This window comes from Phodopus roborovskii, unplaced genomic scaffold (genome assembly GCF_943737965.1).
Source record: "Phodopus roborovskii unplaced genomic scaffold, PHOROB, whole genome shotgun sequence".
NCBI classification, from domain to species: domain Eukaryota; kingdom Metazoa; phylum Chordata; class Mammalia; order Rodentia; family Cricetidae; genus Phodopus; species Phodopus roborovskii.
Window position 1 is genome coordinate 17,673,089 of NW_026126460.1, and position 21,459 is coordinate 17,694,547.

Below are 21,459 nucleotides of genomic sequence, written 5' to 3' on the forward strand. Positions count from 1 at the left end.
AATGGTTAATGGTCACAGACAATTATTTTTAAAGGTAAAAAGGGGATTATAGTATAGATATAAATGCTTTGTTTTGGAATGGATTTTCATTTATGGATACAAATTTAAGGTCAATTTTGTGATGTGTATATTTCTCCTCTTGTTTAGGTATTGTGCTTATATAGCTCATTTAAAAATAATGTATAATGTAGTACAGATTATAGATAATTACCTATAATAGTCAAAACTTAGAGTTAAGTTAGTTAGGTTTTCAAGATGTATTTCAGATGGATAAGAATTCTTCAAACCTTTCAAAGACCTACAGAATATGGCATTTAAAATGGTTTAGGGTTTTTCTTTACAGTGAGGCACAACTGCTCCTGGCAACACTACCTGTGTCAGAAAGGAAGATGGACATCGAAGAAACATGTATGGAGTTTGTTTCCAAAATGGCAAGACTAGCCATTTGGACAAGATACTGCTCTTGTCTGGACTGTTTGACTTTATGCTGTATAAACTGGACATACAGGACCCACAGGAAAGTGACTGCTGATACAAAACGGACATTGCTACAGAGTTCCTGCTTCATGAAAGAGTTTGCCAGACACAGAGAAAAATGACTGACAAACTGCCACTACAGATGGACAGTTTAAAGTTTCCTGCTTTGCTGAGGAGTCTGCCAGACGCAGTATGGCCTATAGGCTGGAGACAGAACATTACAGAAGAAGTTAGGGTGACTGACCAGGCAGTGAGTTGTCTTTGTCATTTCTAGAGTTTATATATTATCCTTCTGTGGTCTTTGATGGAGTTGAAGACAGATAGTTATGGTTATAGTTTTCCTTAGTAGTAGGATTAAAGATAAGTTACATATAGGACTTTAGACTCACAAAGATAGATGATGGAATATTTTCTTAAATCTTACTAAATGTTACTGGACTAAATATTGTTAACTGTGATTATTTGATAACTGTTGTGTCATATATTTTGCTATGTTAAGGTTAAAACCCTTCTTTTTATTTGACAGAAAAGAGGAGATGATGGGAGATGTCATTCTGTAAATATGTTTCTCATACTGGTTAATGAATAAAGCACTGTTGGCCAATAGGAAAGCAAGATAGGCGGGACTAGGAGACAAGGAGGAGAGAGGAAGTAGTAGGGAGGAGTCAGCATGTAGAGACTGGAGAGAACAGAGGTCTGGGCCCACTCTCTGGTAAGATGAGATCACATGGAAATATTTAGATTAATAGAAATGGGTTAATACTTAAGACAGAGCTAGCTGATAAGAAACAAGTAACTGACCAACAGAATTATATCTAATACAGAGACTCTGTGTGTTAATTGGGGCAGGCGCTGCGATGGGTCCAGGCCGGCAGAAAAACCTACTCCTAACACTCCCACAGTTGGGGTGCATGTGCCTGTATTAATCAAGGCAATCAGGGCAATTCCTCAGGAGGAGCTGCCTAATGAGGTCATTCTAATTAGCGGCAAGTTGACGTTAAAGCTGACCATAATAAACTACACAATCTAATCATGAATGTAGCATGAATTGGGCTTTTCATTGATCATAGACAAGATACTAATGTAAGAAAAAGTGAGAGAGAAAGTGTGTGTGTGTGTGTGTGTGTGTGAGAGAGAGAGAGAGAGAGAGAGAATGAACTAAAAGAGGAAATCATTATTGGTTTGAAGAGAAAACTAAACATAAATAAAGTTCTAGAGACCTAGAAGACTGCCGCCAACTAACAATTTGAGCAACTGTGGAAAGGCTACCATAAATGCCCTTCCTGGATAGTGAAATCAACAACTAACTTATCCACCATCATGGAGTACCTGTTGGAAACAGAAGCAAACACCCATACCTAAACACTGAGACAAACCAGAATCCAGATGCAGAGGGAGAGGACAAGACCAGGTTGCAGAAACACATAGAGACAGCAGACCTGAACAAGGAGGAGTTAACGGGCCCCCAGACTGATAGCTGGGAATCCAGCATGGGACTGACTCAGGCCCCCCTGAATATGGGTCTCAGCCAGAAGGACTGAGCACTCTAAGGGACCTCAGACAGTGGAACCAGGATGTATTCCTGGTGCACAAAAGGACCTAGCAGACACATCTCCCATGGAGGGATACTGCCTTAACCTAGAGACAGGAGAGAAGTCCTAGTCCCTACTTCAAATGACTTGACAGATTTACATGACCCCACCTGGATGGCATTGCACTACATGTGGAATTGGGGTGGGGGAATAGGAGGGGAGCGTGGTCAGGGTGCATGTGAGGAGGCAGAGAGAGTAAGAGGGAAGGTTGGAGGGAGGGAGTGAGGGAGAGGGAACTGGGCTCAACATGTAAAAGAAAGAAAGAAAGGAAGAAAGAAAGAAAGAAGCCAATGGTGGTATCAAATAGGGAACCCACCTAATAGTTACGGGGAACCCAAAGAAGCTCTTAGTGCCAGAGTCCATGCACTAAGAGGAAGAGCTCTCAGGGATAGAAACAGCAGGTAGAGTGTCTTCCTCTGAAGACTTTTAACCCTACAAGGAAGGTAGAACATGGCAAACAGTCCTCTCTGGTCTTAACTCTTTGGAGCCCAGACAAACAGCTGACATCCTTCCTAGAGAACAAACTCCAGAAAATAGTCCTGGAGTGGAAAACCATACAGCTCTGAGTATGGAAAACATATTAACTGATGTATTGTTTTTATACTTTTTCATTCATTTATACTTTTTCTTTCTTTGGTTCTGCTCAACCTATATATTTACATGGTCTTCTCAGTCACTATAACCTTTGATGTCTTCCTCCAAACATGTTTATCCTATTCCTAACTCAATTCTTCTTTTTCTCTTATTTCCAGGACTTCTCTTTTTACTGTATAAATTGTTGATAACTTTAATAGCAACAATTTTTGAACTTCTAGCTTGTCAAGTTAGTAAATCATCTAATCCTTTCATTTTTAATCCTACTGGTAATGTATTTGAACAACTTAATTACTTTCTATGTCATTTAAAAACTAGACTATTTTTTGGGCTAGAGAGATGACTCAGCCATCAAAGGCTGGACTTACAACCAAAACTTGCCTCAGTGCATTATTTTTACTAGAGATATCTACTTTATGCACTCTAAAGAGCAGCAACAAATATAAGCTGAAGAGAAGACTACCCACATAAAATAAATATAAATAAACAAATAATAAGAAAAGAAGTGAAAGACAGACTCATGCACAAATCACAACACAGAAGCCAAATAATATGATTAAGCCAACATTATTCCTCTTGGATTTCACCAACACTCAACAACTAAAACTAAAAACAGTGATATGGTTGAACTACTGGATGAAGAATTCACAAGGCTGTTTTCCAAAAGGATTAATGATCTCAAAGAAGATCCCAATGAACAGATGAGTGAATACACAGTGGGAACTATTAGTAAGCTAAGTCAAGGAAAAGAAAGAATATCAAGATTTGAGGAAAACATCAAGAAAATAATCACATTAAGACAGAAATAAAGAAAGAAGTATAACTACAATGTTCAAGAACCTTGGAACACCCAACAGACCAATCCTAAGAATTCATGAGGTAGGTGAATGAAAGAATTAAATTGTGGGCTAAAGCATGGAAAACTTACTCAATAAATTATAGCAGAAACTTTCCAACCCTAGGGGAAAATACATAGATAATTATATACTAGAAGAGTCATTTAGAACTCACAATATGATCAGAAACCTTTCCACATATTATAATTTAAAATGCATAGACTGTAAAACAGAGAAACATTATTAAAAGTTACATGAAAAAAATGCAAATTTACTTACCAAGGCAAAGTCACCAGAAAGAACTGTCTCTTTCAGCTAAAACCCTAAAAGCAAAGGAAACATGGACTGATATTATCTAAGCCCTGGGAGCAAATAGCTTCCAACTAATGTAACTATGTCCAGAGAAGTTATCATTCTGACAAGAAAAATCAATTAGAGAAACTTCAGGGTTAAGTTGCACCATCCAGCAAAAGGACTTAGCAGCAGTCATATGTGCAGAATATTCCATGCAACAACTGCTGAATGTATATTTTTCTAGCCAGCTAAGGAATGTTATCCAAAATAGATGGCATTCTAGCAGTAAAGGAAATCTTATAAATTAAGAATTAAAATGATTTTTTGTGTAATTTTGTTATTTTAATTAGAAACAATAGCAAAAAATGAAAGAAACTACTAACCACAGAAAAAGAGTGATGTTAGAAAAATACTTTCTTGGATACCCTGTGTCATTGGAGAAATCAGGAAAGAAATGTTAAAATTTTAAAAATCAAGTAAAAATGAAAACACAACTATCAGGATAAGTGTGATATAATAAAAGAAGTTCTAAAATGGATGTAAATATAAGAATAAGTAATAATAATTTATCGATAAATAATATATAAATAATAAAATAAAATGGGAAACAAATTGGAAAGGAAAACCTCAAGGGATCCCTATCCACGGAATATATTACCCTAAATATAAAAGACAAAAACCAAAACAAACAACAAAACTACACTAGGAAACCCTGGTGTAGATCTGATGGGAGATGTCATTCTGTAAATGTGTTTCGCTTATTGGTTAATGAATAAAGCACTGTTGGCCAATAGGAAAGCAAGATAGGTGAGGAGACAAGGAGTTTTTGGAAAGAGGTAGGAAAAAAGTCAACATGTAAGATCAAGAGAGCAGGGGTCTGAGCCCTCTTTCCAGTAAGATAAGACTACATGGAAATACTTAGATTGATAGAAATGGGTTAATGTTTAAGACTGAGCTAGCCACTAAGTAAAGCTAGTAATAGGCCAACAGCTTTATGTCTAATACAGCATTTCTGTGTGTTATTTGTAGCTGGTGGGGCTATGGGACCAGGCTGGGAAAAAAAAAACATGCTCATGACATAGATCTCATCATAAATATTTTCAGTAAAACAATATAACATCAATGTATGGAATCAAATATACATATATGTATCAATAGCAGAGATGCTGAGAAACAGAACAGCACAATAATCTCACTCACAACAGTCTAAAATTACCTAGGAACAAACCTAACCAAGGAGATGAAAGATATCCACCCTACCAGCTTTGAAATATCAAAGACAGAAACTGAAGACACTAGAAGTTAGAAAGACATAATCTCATGTTCCTGGACAGGAAATAGAGCTTAACTCAGAATTCACCAAGAGCTTTATGTAGTGGAAATATCTTGAAATTTGTCCTCATTATTTGACCCAAATCTGTCCAATAGCCTCAGCCACTAAGAGATGAGTTAATTATCAAGGAGAATGATATATCAGACACCCTGAAACCATATGTAATTAATGATTATATCATCATGCATGATGGCATTATCCCTAAGCAGAATTGCATTGTGAGTGATATTAATAAAGCAAGTTCCATTAATTTGTCATTTTTAACTGGATTGTTCTTTTAAATATTGGTAAAATTCAAGTAAATACCTGTTTGTATACTTGTGGAAAATTCCATAAAGAAAAAGCTATATTTATAACATTAAAATATTGCTCAATTGGCAAGCCTTCAAAGCTATTGATTTAATGGACAAGAACAATTATTAAAAGTTTTAAATAGCTAAGTACAACCACTTTGGAGATAAATATGGCACTTTCTCAGGAAAATGGGAATCGGTCTACCTCAAAACCCAGTAATTTCACTCTTAGGCATATACCCAAAATGCAGACTCATACTGTTAAGATATCTGTTCAGCTATGTTCATAGCAGCATTATTTGTAATAGGCAGAACCTGGAAGCAACCTAGATGCCTCTCAACTGAAGAATGGATAAAGAAAATGCAGTACATTTACGCATTGGAGTACTACTTAGCTGAAACAAACAAACAAAAAAAAAAATGGCATCTTGAAATTCAAAGCAAATGGAGAGAACTAGAAGAAACCTTCCTGAGTGAGGTAACCCAGGCACAGAAAGACAAATATGGTATGTACTCACTCACAAGTGAGTATTAGGCATAGAGCAAAGGACAACCAACTTACAATCCATAACCAGAGAAGCTAGGAAACAAGGAAAACCCTAAGAGAGGCATACATGGTCCCCAGAGAAGGGGAAAGGGAGGGCAGGAGGGAGAGGAAACTGGGATTGGTATATAAAATAAGATTGTTTTTAATTTAAATAAAAAATTAATAATAAATTTTTAAATGGCTAAGTAGGAAATGGTATTGATAATTAATGTGAATGTTAAGAAAAAAATGTATTACCTTACAGTTGGGAAAATGATTGCAAGTTCAACAGAAAGATGATTAATAATTACTATGAATGTTAATAGAAAAATATAACCTTAACACACAAGTTGAAACAAGCCTCCAAGGTGACAATGTTCCCTGACACCTACACTAATTCCCTTCTATCGTGCTTTACCACACTGAAGAAATCGAGAAGAGGAACTGCGTGCATACTATTTCTAGGAAGGAAAGAGCACAGTTGTCTTATAAATGACAGTCCTTCAGTGAGGGAAGTAAAGGCAGGAGGAGACTATGGGGGGAACATTGATTACAAGCTTGCCTTCCATAGCTTGCCCAACTCGCTTTCTTATATAATCCAGGACAATCATCCCAGTCCCCTAATGACCTGGACCCTTTCCACAATATTCATGAATGAAGATAGTGCCTGTCGTAGGCCTGTAGAGCCATGCCCACAGGAAAATCAATAAAGGTTCTCTCCTCCTGGGTGACTAGTTTCTGTCAAGTTTTAAAAAAAAGAAAAAAAGGAAGGAAGGAAGGATGAACAAAGAAAAGAAAAAGGGGGAAAGCTCAGAAATCCAAATCCACAAAAACTGTGAGAATACTTAATGTTTACTGTTGTTTTTAAAATCTTAAGGGGTTGGAGAGATTGCTCAGTAGTTAAGAGCACTTGCTACTCAGTCGTGAAGACCAGATTCAAATCCAAGCAGCCATTTATAACCCAGGCACTCCACAAACACCTATACTTCCAGATCCAAGGGAATAAATGCTCTCCTTTGGATTCTGCACCCACACATATAAATACAAATTCAATCAAGCACATACACATAAATAAAGTAAATATCTAAAAAATTAAGTTTTGGTACAACTTCTGATACAGTAATCTACCACTATCATAAATATAACAGCTTCAAAACTAACTCAAGTAATAATATAAACCAGGGTAACTGTGGTCAGATCATCACAGGTGTTATTTAGAACTATTTAATGTGCTATACTTATTAAATAATATAAACTTTAAGAATTTCACTTAACCTTTCATTATTTGGTTACAATTAGTCCTTGAATAATTAAAACAAAAAGCAAAATCTTAGTTTGGAATAATTTATGTTCTGAGCAGAGGAAATCAAATCAAAGCCCCAACTTATCTTCCTCCAACCTGCAGCGGAAGAAAAGCTTCTCAAATTGTGTCTAAAAATATCCATGATAAATTATCCTTGATCCAAGCACAATGAAAGCCAAGGAAAAAAAGAAAGTATTAAAGAAAAATGAGATACCCAACACATTTCGTTGTCATTAATCAAACTGGAGGACAATAGGGTTTATAAAGACTTTGAACAAAAACTTCTCTGTACTCCAAAGACTAAAATGAAAACAAACAGCTAGAGACTGGCAAATACTTTCTTGAAGGAGTATACTGAGATTTGGCAAACTAAACCCTTAGAACAAAGCTGATTTATAGAAAGCATGCTGCTGAATTGGATCATCTCATTAGTAACATAAGAAATTCTTCCGGATTACATTGTTAATTTTATAAAGACTAAAGGACTTAATCAATTGCTTGTGCTATTGAATTGTTATGTGCATGTTAGAAATTAATCAGCCCTATGTAATACAGCAAGACCACAGGCCATAAAGGAAGAGTACCATGGAGCATACAAGGGGTGATATTATATACAGATAACATTGCATTACCATGCTTTTACATATGATGGCCAGACAAAAGAAACTGCACATGCGCCTAAAATGGCAGCCCAGGCAGAAGGGAGCAGAGACTCATGTCCTAGCATATGTCCCAGGATAGATTTCATCAAAACAAATCACAAAGAGGGATTTCTTAGGGAATGCTAGGGTGTTAATAAGTTAATAACTGCATCATTTAGAATGGACATGTGCAGCTTGATGCAGCAGTGGGTCATAGGTCATTAAACTGTCCTTGTAAACAACCTGCCTCAAACCAGCATGATTTCTGGGTCTTAACATTTTTTTCCTTCCTTCCTTCCTTCATTCCTTTCTTTCTAGCTCTTTTGCATTCAACCCTCCCTCCCTCCCTCTCTCTCTCCCTCTCTCTCTCTCTCTCTCTGTCCCTTTCCCCTCTCCCTCCCCCCAGTACAGCTGTTTTCTGACCTCCATGGCTGAGCCTGCCCACTTTCTGGACCATCAATTCAGAAAGCTTGACATTCTCTTCCTAAGGATACATGTTGTTTTTCTCTCAAACTTCAAATTTGCCCTCAACTTTCCTCCTTTTATCTATGAGACTAAGCCCACAAAAGGGACCCAGTGTTCCCTGGTAACAATATAAAAGAGATGCATGAAGCCAAGGTATCAGGAGCCCTTAATGACAATGGCGTCTGGCAGTCCTCCACTGTACTTTGAGATGCTGTATCCTGTTCTTCCTTAGGACTTGCGGCAAATTTTAGCACTCCTTAGTGAATCTTGTCTGAAGCAATTATTACTGCAGTGTTGGAGTGGTTCTGTATTTACCACCTTCCTTCTGCAATTGCCAATGGTGATTCTTCTACAAGAGAGGAAGGAGCGTTACCTCTTGCCTTCCACTGTATTCTTATTCAGTTATTCATTCATGTCATACACATATACTCACTTTGTTGTTCTTTCTTTGTACTTTTATTTATCTATTTTTGGTTTTACTTCTTTATATAAGAGGCAGGTCATCTTTTTTTTTTTTTTTAATGCCCAAAGCACTCCATGTTTTGCCTATCCATCTTCTCCCACTCTAAAGGCCCTGGCAAACAGTGATCTTGGAGTCCTCATGGTATTGCCATTATCAGAACAGTCAGACAGTTGGAAGCACTCAGTCTGTGCCTTGTTCAAAATCACGTCTTCCATAGTAGCATTCACCTGACTTTCTTCCATCTTGTTTCATAGCTCATTCACACTGGACATGGAATATTTTATTGTCCGGATATGCTCCAGCTATTTCTTCAGTCACCTACTGATAGATGCTTTGGTTCTTCCTAAATACTCACAATTATAGCTAAAACATATATTGCTATGGCTTTTTCTTCTAAGCATCCCTTAATCATCTTGAGATATAACCTTGACCTGGCAGCTATAACAGTGAAACAATGGGAACACTATAGAGATATCTGGGTCTATGGTGATAAGAATGGAGTCATTACACTCCATAGAAGGAGGAAGGTGGGTGTCACCAGATCCTCCCCTGGTTCACCTGGGATTCCAACCATTATTCCCTCCCATCCAGCTGCAATCGATCTTGAAAGAGGATACAAGGAAAGTTAACTGCGAATAAGATTAAATGATGCAGTTTTCCTGGAGGTGGCAACCCATGATGGAGTGAGACTTACAGTGATCCAGCTGGTTTTGAGTCACTTCCGCTCCTGTCAGTGTGCTTGTAGGTCCAGTAAACTTACTGGTTTGCCAAGCTAGGCTTTGATGGAATCTGTACTTTGGTTTGTCATCAGTGCTTTATATAGAGAATGAAAAGAAGCTTATTCATATCTCCCCAGGAAAAGTTAACAATTGCTATAAACATCTCTGGACGGAGTTTTGTGCAGATATAAAATTTAAGGTCCTTCGAGTAAATGCCAAGGTGTATATGCTGAGACTATGTTTAATTCCATACACAATTGCCAAACTGTCTTCAAAGTGACTGTAACACTGCATTTCCTTCAGTGATGGGTGGGAGTCTTTGTGACTCCAAACTGCCACCATTTGTCACCAACAATGATGTCATTGTTCTAGGCTATAGATACTCTGCAAGAGTTTACCCATTTGTCACTGCTGTTTTCACTTGTTTTTCCCTGATGACAAATCATGTCTAACATTCCTTTATTTTCATCCATTTTATCTGGTAAGCTCTCTGTTTAGCTTTCATTCTGTTTTTTTGAAGCAAGTTTTTCCTTAATGTTGTGCTTTAAGAATTATTTGTGTTTTTTTTAATAATAGTGCTTTATCAGAGATAAATTTTTAAAAATATTTTCCAAACTAGTAGCTTTGCTTGACCATGTCTTTGAAAAAGCAGGGATTCTGATTTTAATGTAGCCCATCTTGTCCATTGTTTCTTTCACAGATCCTATCTTTGGTCTTTGATCTTCACTGAAAACCTATTACTAAACCCAAGATTTATTGAGATTTTTTTTTGTTGTTGTTGTCCTATTATCTTCTAGGACACTTACTGTATTTGTTTTTATGTTTACATCTGTGCCTTATTTTTGTGAAAGGTAAAAAGGAACACACACACACAAACTATATATATATATATATATATATATATATATATATATATATATATATGCCCCCAAGGGCCACAGTATGTCTAACGAAACCCTCAAATCTAAGTATGTGAAGCCTGTTTCTAAATTGTTGGTTAGGGTTGTCCAAGAGACTCCTAAAACATTGTAGACTATTGCTGTTGCCATTGGTTGCCTTGCAGTAGGTGAGTCTGTATTGTTGAAAATAACACACACTTCAAACACAGGACCCAGAGGACCTGAGCTGGATGTTTTCTGAAGCCTCCTCCCTGAAGACCAATGTTCTTGGTACCTGAAGGTGCCGTGCAAGCTTCCAAGGAAGAGAAGTAACAGCAAGGATACCTGTGAGCCACAACAATGGCCAGTATGGCATGATAACCCTAAAGGTACAGCAGTGGCATGCAAGCATTAATCAACAGCTCCCTAATTGGTCTTTAAGTCTTACTCAACAAGAAGAAAAACATGCCTGATACCAGATACTTACCTGGATCTAGTGAAGTCATGGATCTTGGAGCAGAACCTACAACTGCCACTTTACTAAGCCAGCAAAATTCCTAACAGCATTCTAAATATTTGTCTTTATACCCACAGAGGTCCTCACCCCTCATCAAAAATCAAACAAACAAACGAAACCCCCCAAAACAAAAAAAAAAAAAAACTTCATTTTTTCAAGAAATTGAGAACATTGTTGAAAACCATAACCAATCAAAATGCAGAGAACAAGAGATGGTATGGTGGCAACTCCCACTGATATAGCTACAACAAAATTCCTACACCTAAAGCTCAGAGATCACTGAGGAAGAGGAAGCAGAAAGATTGTAAGAGCCAGAGGAACATATGTTTGCCATGAGAATTTTGCATCCTGGAACTGTCAGAGAGGCTACATCCATAGCAGAGGTAGCTACCTAAACAAAGACATGAACAATAATGACATCAGTGGCCATGATAACATAGAAGGAGGAAAGCTCATAGGGTTCCAGTCCTACTCAAAGAACCACAGGCAACTGAAAGATGCTGAGAGCAGGAGAAATAGTCTTCACCAGGAGAGAACACCCTGGTTGGTTATACAATATCAAGTGGTCAGCCCTTAGACTGTACAGGTGCAGGTAACATTATACAAAGTAAGCAGGTTATGTTTATGCACATAGGGTGTGTGTGTGTGTGTGTCTGTGTGTGTGAGAGTGTGTGTGTATGTGTATGTGTATCACAACAATTAGAGTAAAAGAGTCCATGAATTTGAGAGAAAGCAGTGGGCATACATGGGAGGAAAGGGAAGGAGTGTCAATGATGTAATTATAATTTCAAAACACTAAAAAAAAAATGCCTATAGTGGAAGACCCTGTAAGAATGGTTAAATCAAAATCTGACACCCACTGTGATCTTAATCATGTAATGACATTTTTGGAGTATTTTGTTAAATAAGTGTGTGTGTGGGTGTGTGTGTGTGTGTGTGTGTGTGTGTGTGTGTGGGTGGGTGTGTGTGTGTAGAATACTTACTGGTATTCAATAAGTATCAAATGAATTAACAGCTGCTCATCTCTGAATACTTATTAAGATGACAAGATATAATAGTAACTATGTCAATAAACATGAAAATTGCATTTATCCGGCTTTTGTGCCATTACATGTGAATATGAGCAAAGAGATGATTTTTCTCTTTAGAATATAATATTAACATCATCATTGTATTATCATCTCAAGATGGCACCTTTTGTTATGTATGTGTGTGTTTATTCACATGTGTGCTCAACTGCATGCATTTGTGTGTGTGTATGAAGACCAAAAGAGGGTGTTGGATCCCAATAAGACTGTAGTTACTTACATTTGCATAATTCCTTGCTTATTTTGTGAACATTAGGATTCAAACTTATATCCTCCTGATTATGCAAATGCCCTTAAACACCTACTTAACTCTCCTAACCTCTCCAAATGTTAATCTAGAGCCCCTGGTTAAAACATTGTCCTCCAGTTTCTCCACTGCAAAATGACTATTTGGATTGAGACTACACAAATATTCTGTCTTTCTTCAGTTTGTACCCATAATGTTACCCATGATGTCAGACTTATAAGTTTAAAAGCATAAAACACTTTGGATACATATTAACAGAACTGGAAATATATATAGAAAAAAAGAGGTATACAAAAATGTGTCTATAATTTCAATAACAACCAAGATATCTTTCTGTTGCTCTAATGTTTTAATTAAAAACTAATAGCCAGATGAAAGAAATATCTTGATAATGGGAGCCATTATAGTGTCAGGGAGAAACCTGGTGCTACAGAAGTTCTCAGGAATCCACAAGGATGACCCCAGCTAAAACTCCTAGCAATGGTGGAGATGGTGTCTGATTAGTGACTACCCTGTCATCGTAGAACCTACATCCAGTAACTGATGGAAGCAGATGCAATGACCCACTGCCCAGCACTGGGACAAACTCCTGAAGTTCAGTTGAAGAGAGGGAGAATGATTGTATGAACAAGGAAGGGGTGTCAAGAGCATGATGGAGAAACCACAGAGACAGCTGCCCCGAGCCCATGGAAGCTCACAGACTACGGACTCATAGCTGGGGAACCTGTGTGGGACTGAACAAGACCCTCTGATTGTGGGTGACAGTTATGACTTGGTCTGTTGGGGGGGGGGGTGACCTGGCAATGGCACCAGGACCTATCCCAGGTGCATGAACTGGTTTTTGGGGCACATCCCAACTATGGTGGGATACCATGCTCAGCCTTGATAGAGGGGGGAAGGGCTTGGTCCTGCCATACTTTGTTGACTCCCCAAGGAAGGTCTTATCCCCTCTGAGGAGTGGGAAGGGAGGAGGCAAGGGTAGGAGAAGTGGAGGGGAACTGAGGTTGGTATGTAAAATAAAAACTAAATTCTTTTAAATTAAAAAACAAAAAACTAATTGCCAAGCATGAACTAAACCTAAGCTACATGGTGAACTCAGTGCTAACCTAGCCAATGAAATAAACTGCTGAAACTATTTTTTCTTTAAGTTTTGAGAGTTTTGCACCTGAGTACTGTATTTCCATCATTTTTGCCATCGTTTCACCCTCTTCCAACTCCTCTTCAACCACTTCTTAAACTCATTTATGAGTTTGTAGAGACCCAGACTCACAATGTTGATGAGCCTGGCTTTGAATTTATGATCTTCCTGTTTCATTCTCCCAAGTATTAAGATTAAAGGCATGCAATACCATGACTAAGTATCTTAGTCACTATTCCATTGCTGTGAGGAGACACCAAGACCTGGGCAACTTGTAAAGGGAAATATTTAATTTGGGATCTTGCTTTCAGTTTTAGAGAGTTTTCCATGATCAACATGGCAGGGAGCATGGTGCTGGAGCAGTAGCTGAGAGAGAGCTTCAGTTCCTGATCCACAGGCAACAGGTAGAAAGAGACACTTGGCCTGGAGTGGGCTTTTAAAACCTCAAAGCCCAACACCAGTGGCACACCTCCTCCAACAAGGACAAACCTCCCAATCCTACCCAAACAATCTGTCAACTAGGGACTAAGCATGTAAATGTATGAGCCTATGGGGGCCATTCTTACTCAAACTACCACACTAAACTTCAGGAATTTTTAAATATCATACTTTTAAAGCTTCCCTGAAGCTTTAGAAAATGGCTAATCAGTATTACAAATAGAAGTGATACTGATTAATATCAATAACTATGACAATATTACTGTTACCATAAATCTTTAGAAACAATTTATGAACTTCATTTTTGTCATCTAAGAAAATGAAAGCCTAGCATTGGAAGGATAAAGTTCACATAAATCACTTGTCACAGGATGAAGATGTAGCACCTCTCAAGATCCTACTGTGTGCATCATCATATAAGACATACAAATCTTGGCTGAATTGGTGTGGGGTGTGGCTGGAAATGTAATGAACCCATCTCAAACTGATATATATATATAGCTACTTTGTGGGGGGGGTAGCTAACAAGTAGCATCGAGCAGTTGATGAAATTAAGCTTAAAGTTCACAAAGTATGCATTTTAAATGTAAACCTTGAGGTCACGGATATAGCTTCCCATTCTATATGGAGAGATACCTTCCTTGCCCAACCTAGACACAGGGGTGTGTGGGTGGAGAGGTGCTTTGTCCTGCCTCAACTAGATGCTGGGACAGACTTAGTAAACTTCCTAGGGGAGGCCTTACCCTCTCCATGGAGCAGATGGGAGGAGGGGGAGAGTGGGGTGACTGGGAGGAAGGGAGGGAAGGGAAACTAGATTTGGAACATAAAAAATAAATTGATTAAAAAATGCAAAAAAAAAAAGAATATAGCTTGATGCTTAGAATAACTTTTGGAGATGTCCAATAAGAGACATCTGAGAAACTATCTTTTACTTTGACCCTAGTTGTAAATTCTTCAAGACATTTCTGACTGAATGGAAGGCATAAGAGAAAAGTGAACAAGAACCTCCGACTTTCAATTTTGTCGCCTCATAGGACAAATCACTGGGTCTGTCTGCATCCAACTCTTAACCTCCACATCTGCAAAACTGAAACAATGCCAAGTTACTTCTCTGTGTGGTGCTGAATGTTCTCTACACCAAGAGTGATAGCCTTTTACAGTTCTCAGTAGGTTCCCCTGTAATAAAGTCAAATGTCAAGATCTGTTCCCAACTGATGTGGTGGTTTTTCTCTTCTGGGGGCTTTATGAGGTTATTTGCCCTGAGAGTGTTCAGTACTCCCTGATCTGAGAGGAGAACATTTTATTGCATTGCTTGACATTCTGTCCAGGTGTGCTCTCTCTCATATTAAATGCTGTTCTAGTGTAGCAGTGTTGGGCAGATCAGCTTTCTCTGCTCTTGCCTTTCTACAGTTTTCTCTAGATTACAGCTTAAAAAAATCAACTACTACATGAGTACTTTTTCTCCTTCTCCTTCTCCTCCTCCATCTTCTATTTGGCCTCCTCCCCCCCTCTTCCTCTTCCTGTAAGGAGTAAGGGTTTTCCGCCCTCCGCTGGTCTTGTCCCGCTGCCGCTCCAGCCCTAAATAATGCACATAGACTCTGTATTAGAGTCTTATTGGCTAGCTGTGTCTTAATTATTAACCCATTCCCATTAATCTATGTACTTCCATGTGGTCTTACCAGAGAGCCAGCTGGCATCCTGCTCTCTCTAGACTCTCCATCTTGACTCCCCTTCCTACTTCCTCTTTCCTCCTCGACTCCTAGTCCCACCTATCTTGCTTTCCTATTGGCTAACAGTTCTTTATTCATTAACCAGTATGAGAAACATATTTACAGAATGACATCTCCCATCATCTTCCCCCTTCTGATATAGGATCTCCCAATGCAGGCTATGTTGGCTTCAAAGTCATCATCCTTCTGTCCTAGCAGAACCAAAATTATCTTTTAAAAGCACTGAGCTAAAGATCCATTTGTTTCTATGGTCTTGAATAGCTTCCTTTTTTGTTATGACCCGCAGAACCTGCACATTCTCCTGCTTTGGAAGGCTTTCCCGACGTCTTCTTTGGGTGCCTCCTCATCAGAGTGTTTTACACATGCGTCCCTCCTGCCTTCTCCAAGTTCTCTATCATTTACATTTTCTGGAGTGGCAGGTCCTTTAAAATGTCTGTCTTAACACACACAGTGTTGTGCTTACTTTCTTGATAGTAGTTACTTCCAGTTGTGTGACAATTCACTGTTGTATGTCTCCTTCCACAGGGCTGTAAACAGTGGAATCTATTACATATTGGGATCACATTGTGTCTCCAGGACCTACACTGTGCCTGACACATAGATGATGCTCTATAAATTTTGTTAAATGAGCAATACTTTTTAAATTCTTTATCATAGAGGGTGAAGATATCACATGTCTTTGGGTATGAAGAAGCCCCCACTTGGGATTCACATGCACAAACACATGTGTAATAATAATACTGATGACAAAAAAAAAAAAAACACCAACCTCTTACCTCTTTTTGAGCATCATCTTTTTTTGCACCAGGCATCTCTTTTGAGAATACAAACTGTCAAACTGTCCTATTCTCAAAAACACAAACACAGAGAAAGTCAGCAGCCATTGTTCAAATGCATTAGTGGGCCTCAGGACTGTTCTTTAACACACAAGAGTCCTCCTTAGGACAAGATTAGCCTAGTTTCAATCCTGTGAGGCCATGTGGCAGGGCTTCCCTCTAATCCCAGAAGGTTAACACTGGTCACTCTTGCTTCCTATTGCTAGTGTCCTTTGGGCAACTGGTTTCTTAAGGGCAACAGAAAACTGCTCAAATGCTCATCAGAGGACTACTGGGTGGCATCTGCTTCCTGTTGCTATGAAAACAAAACCTATTCTTCAACATTAGCACCTCCAAAAGAATATAAATATACTGCCCAGGAAGCTATGAGTGAAGACCCCACCTCTCAGGAGAACTGTGTTAAAGGACTTCCAAACAGCTCCCTGAAGCACAGTAAAAGCAAAGGTAGAGTGTACATCAGAGTCCCAACACCCGGAAGGAAGGGGTGCTGGATCTCATTCACCCCAGAAAAGATACATTTTCTGCCCTTGGGATAAGCAGCTTCCTTGAATCTATGATTGTCTTTGCTAACATGGGCATCATTCTCTACTTTATCCTCTGTTTTCCCTCAGTTATTCCATGTATCAGGTTTTCATGGATCTCTTATTAAATATTGAAAGTAGGGTCCTATTCAAAGCAAACTCTTTCTTAGTAAGATACAAAGATTAATAGGTCCATAAAGGAATGGAAAATGGTTGATAATTATATGTATGATAATAGTTACTGTTGTTCTTTTGCTGCACAACTAATGCCTAAGAAACACAAACACAAGACAGCGCCCACGTGGAGTTTATTGAGAGAAGGGAGAGAAAGAGGGGGTAGCTGGTGGCCAACCTAAAGCAAGAGGGGGGGGGCAAGAGAGAAACCAGAGAGAGGCACGCTTGCTTTAAAAGGGGGCTTGCGCATGCGTAACTGAGTCCTCTGGGAGCTAGGTAAAGCTTGAGCTACCAGGTAAGGCTGACTTGGTGATGACACAGCCATGAGCGTTTAGCCCATCATTGGAGGTGGGGGTCAGCTGGCTGCTAGTTCCTAACAGTTACTGTGTCAGGAAGTAACTAAAATGTTTTCTTGGTGTGCTAAGCACTTTACCTTCTGACTGGTAGCTACAGGCTCAGCACTATGCTCTCTGTACCAAAAGCCAGGCCCCTGCTAACATTAGCCCTGATACACAATAGTATAACAAACCCTGTCCATGCTGCCCACCTCTTCCCAGCCCGGTAGGCAAAACATCTACTTCACCAGTGCAAGAACCACTGGACTCATTTTCCTTAAGGCGCCAGTACTGAAGAAATCTGTGGCTTCTCCTTGATCCCTTCTCTAGCATCTCTTCTCTGCTTGACTCCCCAAATACTTGCGTCAGTTGTGTATCCTCAGGCAGAAGAAAAGAGGGTTCCTTCCCAGAAGGAAAAAGACTCTTTCTGAAAGATTTTCTTTTAGGGGCTAAATCCCCCATCTATGCTTTTGTAGCAAGGCCAACAAATTGGTGTGCCTGGAAAACAGAGCTCCAAAGGGCATTTTCTTTCTAAGGAGCAATTGGAGATGACCAGGCAACTGAAGGATGACTCTTCAACAAGGAACTCAAGATGACACAAGCTGGAAACAGGAATACAGACAACTTAAGTGGAGGATATGAAAGAACCCTAAAAGACATGTAAATTGATTTCAATTGAAAGAAAAACCCACAAGAAGGAAGATGGGTTGTCCTGAAAAGGGAAAGAATTCATCATTGAATCTTTTTTGAAAAACAATAGGAACAAATGGATCTCTTAAGAAATAGCAGTATAAGAAATACATACTTCAACAGAAGTTCAGGGAAAAAAATAGCAGAAGTAAATTCCAAAGTCATTGAAAATTGAGGGGATTTTTTTATTTAATTAATCAAGAAAGTCCAAAATCTAAATGATAATAGTCCCAGAAACAGGCAGCAGAGAAAACAAATGAGATTAACAAAGAATAAAACAAGGCTCTGCTAAATGAAAAGCATTTCTGAGTACAAGGAGACTCAATATGGGTCTACACCATCCATAGAGTAAAAATAATAATAGAGACTGCAGATAGATTTAAAAAGATATCACAATGTTTAAAACAGCTTCACACTGACACAAAACCTCAACAATCATTATAAACAAATCACTCAATAAGCTGTTACTGAAGAAAGAAAAAGAATGATAGCATCAAACATCCTCATTGAAAAACCAAAAGCTGGCCACAATGGAAGATACATCTGAGATTTTTAAAGGTGATGTTCAAGCTAGAATAAGAACTAGTCAAGCTAATTAGTTGCTGCAGAAAAATATGCTTCCTTAAGACAGGAGAAAAAAATCAGAAAGAAATACAATGTGGGGAGCAAAGAGTCCTGAAACTGAGAAGGGGTAGGCACTAGGAGTGGTTCTCAACCTTCCTAATGCTGCAACCTTTACTACAGTTCCTCATGTTGTGGTGACCCTCAACTAGAAAATTACTTTTGTTGCTACTTCATAACTGAAATGTTGCTACTGTTATGACTCATAATGTAACTATCATCCAATATGTGATCTCAAGGGAATTGCAACACACAGGTTGAGAGTCACTGCAGTAAGAAGAATCCTGGGCGTGGCAGCTCTATCTCCAGATTGTGAGGTAGAACAAAGCTTCAGGAAGGCTCATCTCCAAAAGAATATGCAAATGATGGAATTCTAACATGCTTTAAATTAGAAAGAGAAGTCTGGGAGAAACAGAACCTAAAATACAATAACTTCAGAAGTAACTCGGATTATGAACCCAGAACTTAGCAATAGGCCTCTGTTTTTATGGAACACAGACATGAAGCACTGGTCCCAGCCTGCAGAACAGGAGATGCTGAAAGGTGACTGGACGCAGGGAAGAACCTTGTAGATGGGAAGCTAAGTTTCAAACTGGGCACTTAAAGAAGAGCAGAGACATGTGTAACCAGCATTGTTTAACGGCCTTAGAAGTCTGTTTAGGAGAATATGTAAGTATGTCATTTGTTGAGATTTGAGCATCCCAGCCTCTTGTCATCCAATGTGCCTTTATGGGTTAATGCACCCACCTGGAAAAGTTGTACAGGAAAAAAAAAGAGTACCATGATAGTACCCATTAGTAAAGTTCTATCTATGAGCGGTATGTACATATACAAATACTATAACATTCAATTATTCCAAATAAAAATTGTGGGCTGGGCATTGGTGGCTCACGCCTTTAGTCCCAGCACTCAGGAGGCAGAGGCAGGTGAATCTCTATGAGTTTGAGGCCAGCCTCATGTACATAGTGAGTTTAAGGACAGACTCCAAAACAGAACAATACAGAAAAACCCTGTCTCGAAAAACCAACACACACACACACACACACACACACACACACACACACACACTGTGGTAAATTTATACAAGGCATAGTTATATGTATTTCTAGCATGGATGTGTAATGATTTGTACAAAAGGGTTGGAAAAGTCTTTTTCAACCATAATCTGAAGTAAATACAAAATGTCTAAAACTTTAAAAAAAACACAAATATTTGCATATATATATATATATATATATATATATATCAACTATAATTAAAGTATAAATAGCCATGGATTTGAGAAGAGTAGGAAGGACATGGGAAAATTAGAGGAAGGAGAGGGAGGGGATGTGAATTACTTCAGAGATGAAATTCTAAATTAATAATAATAATAATTTAAAATAAATCAACACCAGGAGTATCCAACTCATAAGTATGAATACCAAAATAAATAAATAAATAAATGTTAAAAAAAATTCTGAGTTGAAAGTGGTTGCCTGTGAGTAGCAGGAATTGGGAATTTTGCATTATAAATCGAACGTCTAATTTTAACCTAGTAGTGACAAGAAAAAAAATAACAAATAGACAGGAGCAGAGTAATCTGAAAAGAGGTTTTTTTGCTCTGGCCTCTGGGTGGTCTTGCTGTATTTATACCTCCAATTGTTACAATGCTCTTGAAAGGTTCGAAATGTAATTTTACACACACACACACACACACACACAGGTCTTTTTCTAGGAGAAACAAGGAAAACTGCATTAATTCTATTCATGAAGAGTATCAACTTAGGGGGAGACCTCATGCAAGCAGTTGATAATATTTCCTTGTCTTATCAATGGTGCGTTCTTTACCATGGGGAAGCCCAGGCCATGACAGTTGTGATTTCCATAAGAAATGGCTGAAAGGAACCTGAGGCCTGTGCTGGTCAAAACATCCCTCTATTAACTGGGAAGCTAAGAAATTGTGATCAGAGGCTAACTTGGAATCAAAACAAAAGGAAGTCAATGAAGTGAATGCTTAGTGGTCTAGTCCTGGGATGTCCCAGCAGTTCCCCAAGACGGTATCACTCTCTGCTGTCTTGGAATATTCTGCCTTCAGACTATCCTCCTCTTTTGAGAATAAAAACCTGATGCCCAGAAACTTAGATGATTTACTCAAAGTCACCGTTAACAGGGACTTGAGTGATTTGTCATTGTTGTAACGTTTCTGTCTCAACACACCAACTTTCCAAATACACATGAGAACAGGAGATCCAAAGACTAAGTTCATTTTGTTAAGCATTTCTTCTTCTTCTTTTTTAATATGATCAGACGTTTCTTTAACAAATTCATCTTCCAAATACAGAGTATTAAAAATGAACAAAGGGAGAGCATTTAATATTTAATGAATGCCTATCTTACAAGGCTTTGTGCTAGCAATTTTTCAAATTCCTGCCTGCCTAGTTTTGCATTGTTAATTGGATGCATTTACAAGTCGTTATCTGTTTTTATATGCTGGTGCTTACTACATAGAATTAGCCATTATTTTCCATTATTAACCAAACTTGCCAGTTTTGGGGGACTTGGTTGTTGCTTTTACTCCTAAAACTTGATTGTATATAAATATGCCCGAAAGGTCTAATGCATCTCCAATGAGTAATGCCATGGTTATTTCAGAAAATGAAAATTGAAGTAATAACACATCATATTCTATTACTACCATTGCTCTACATCCAGATTTTAATGAGCCCAG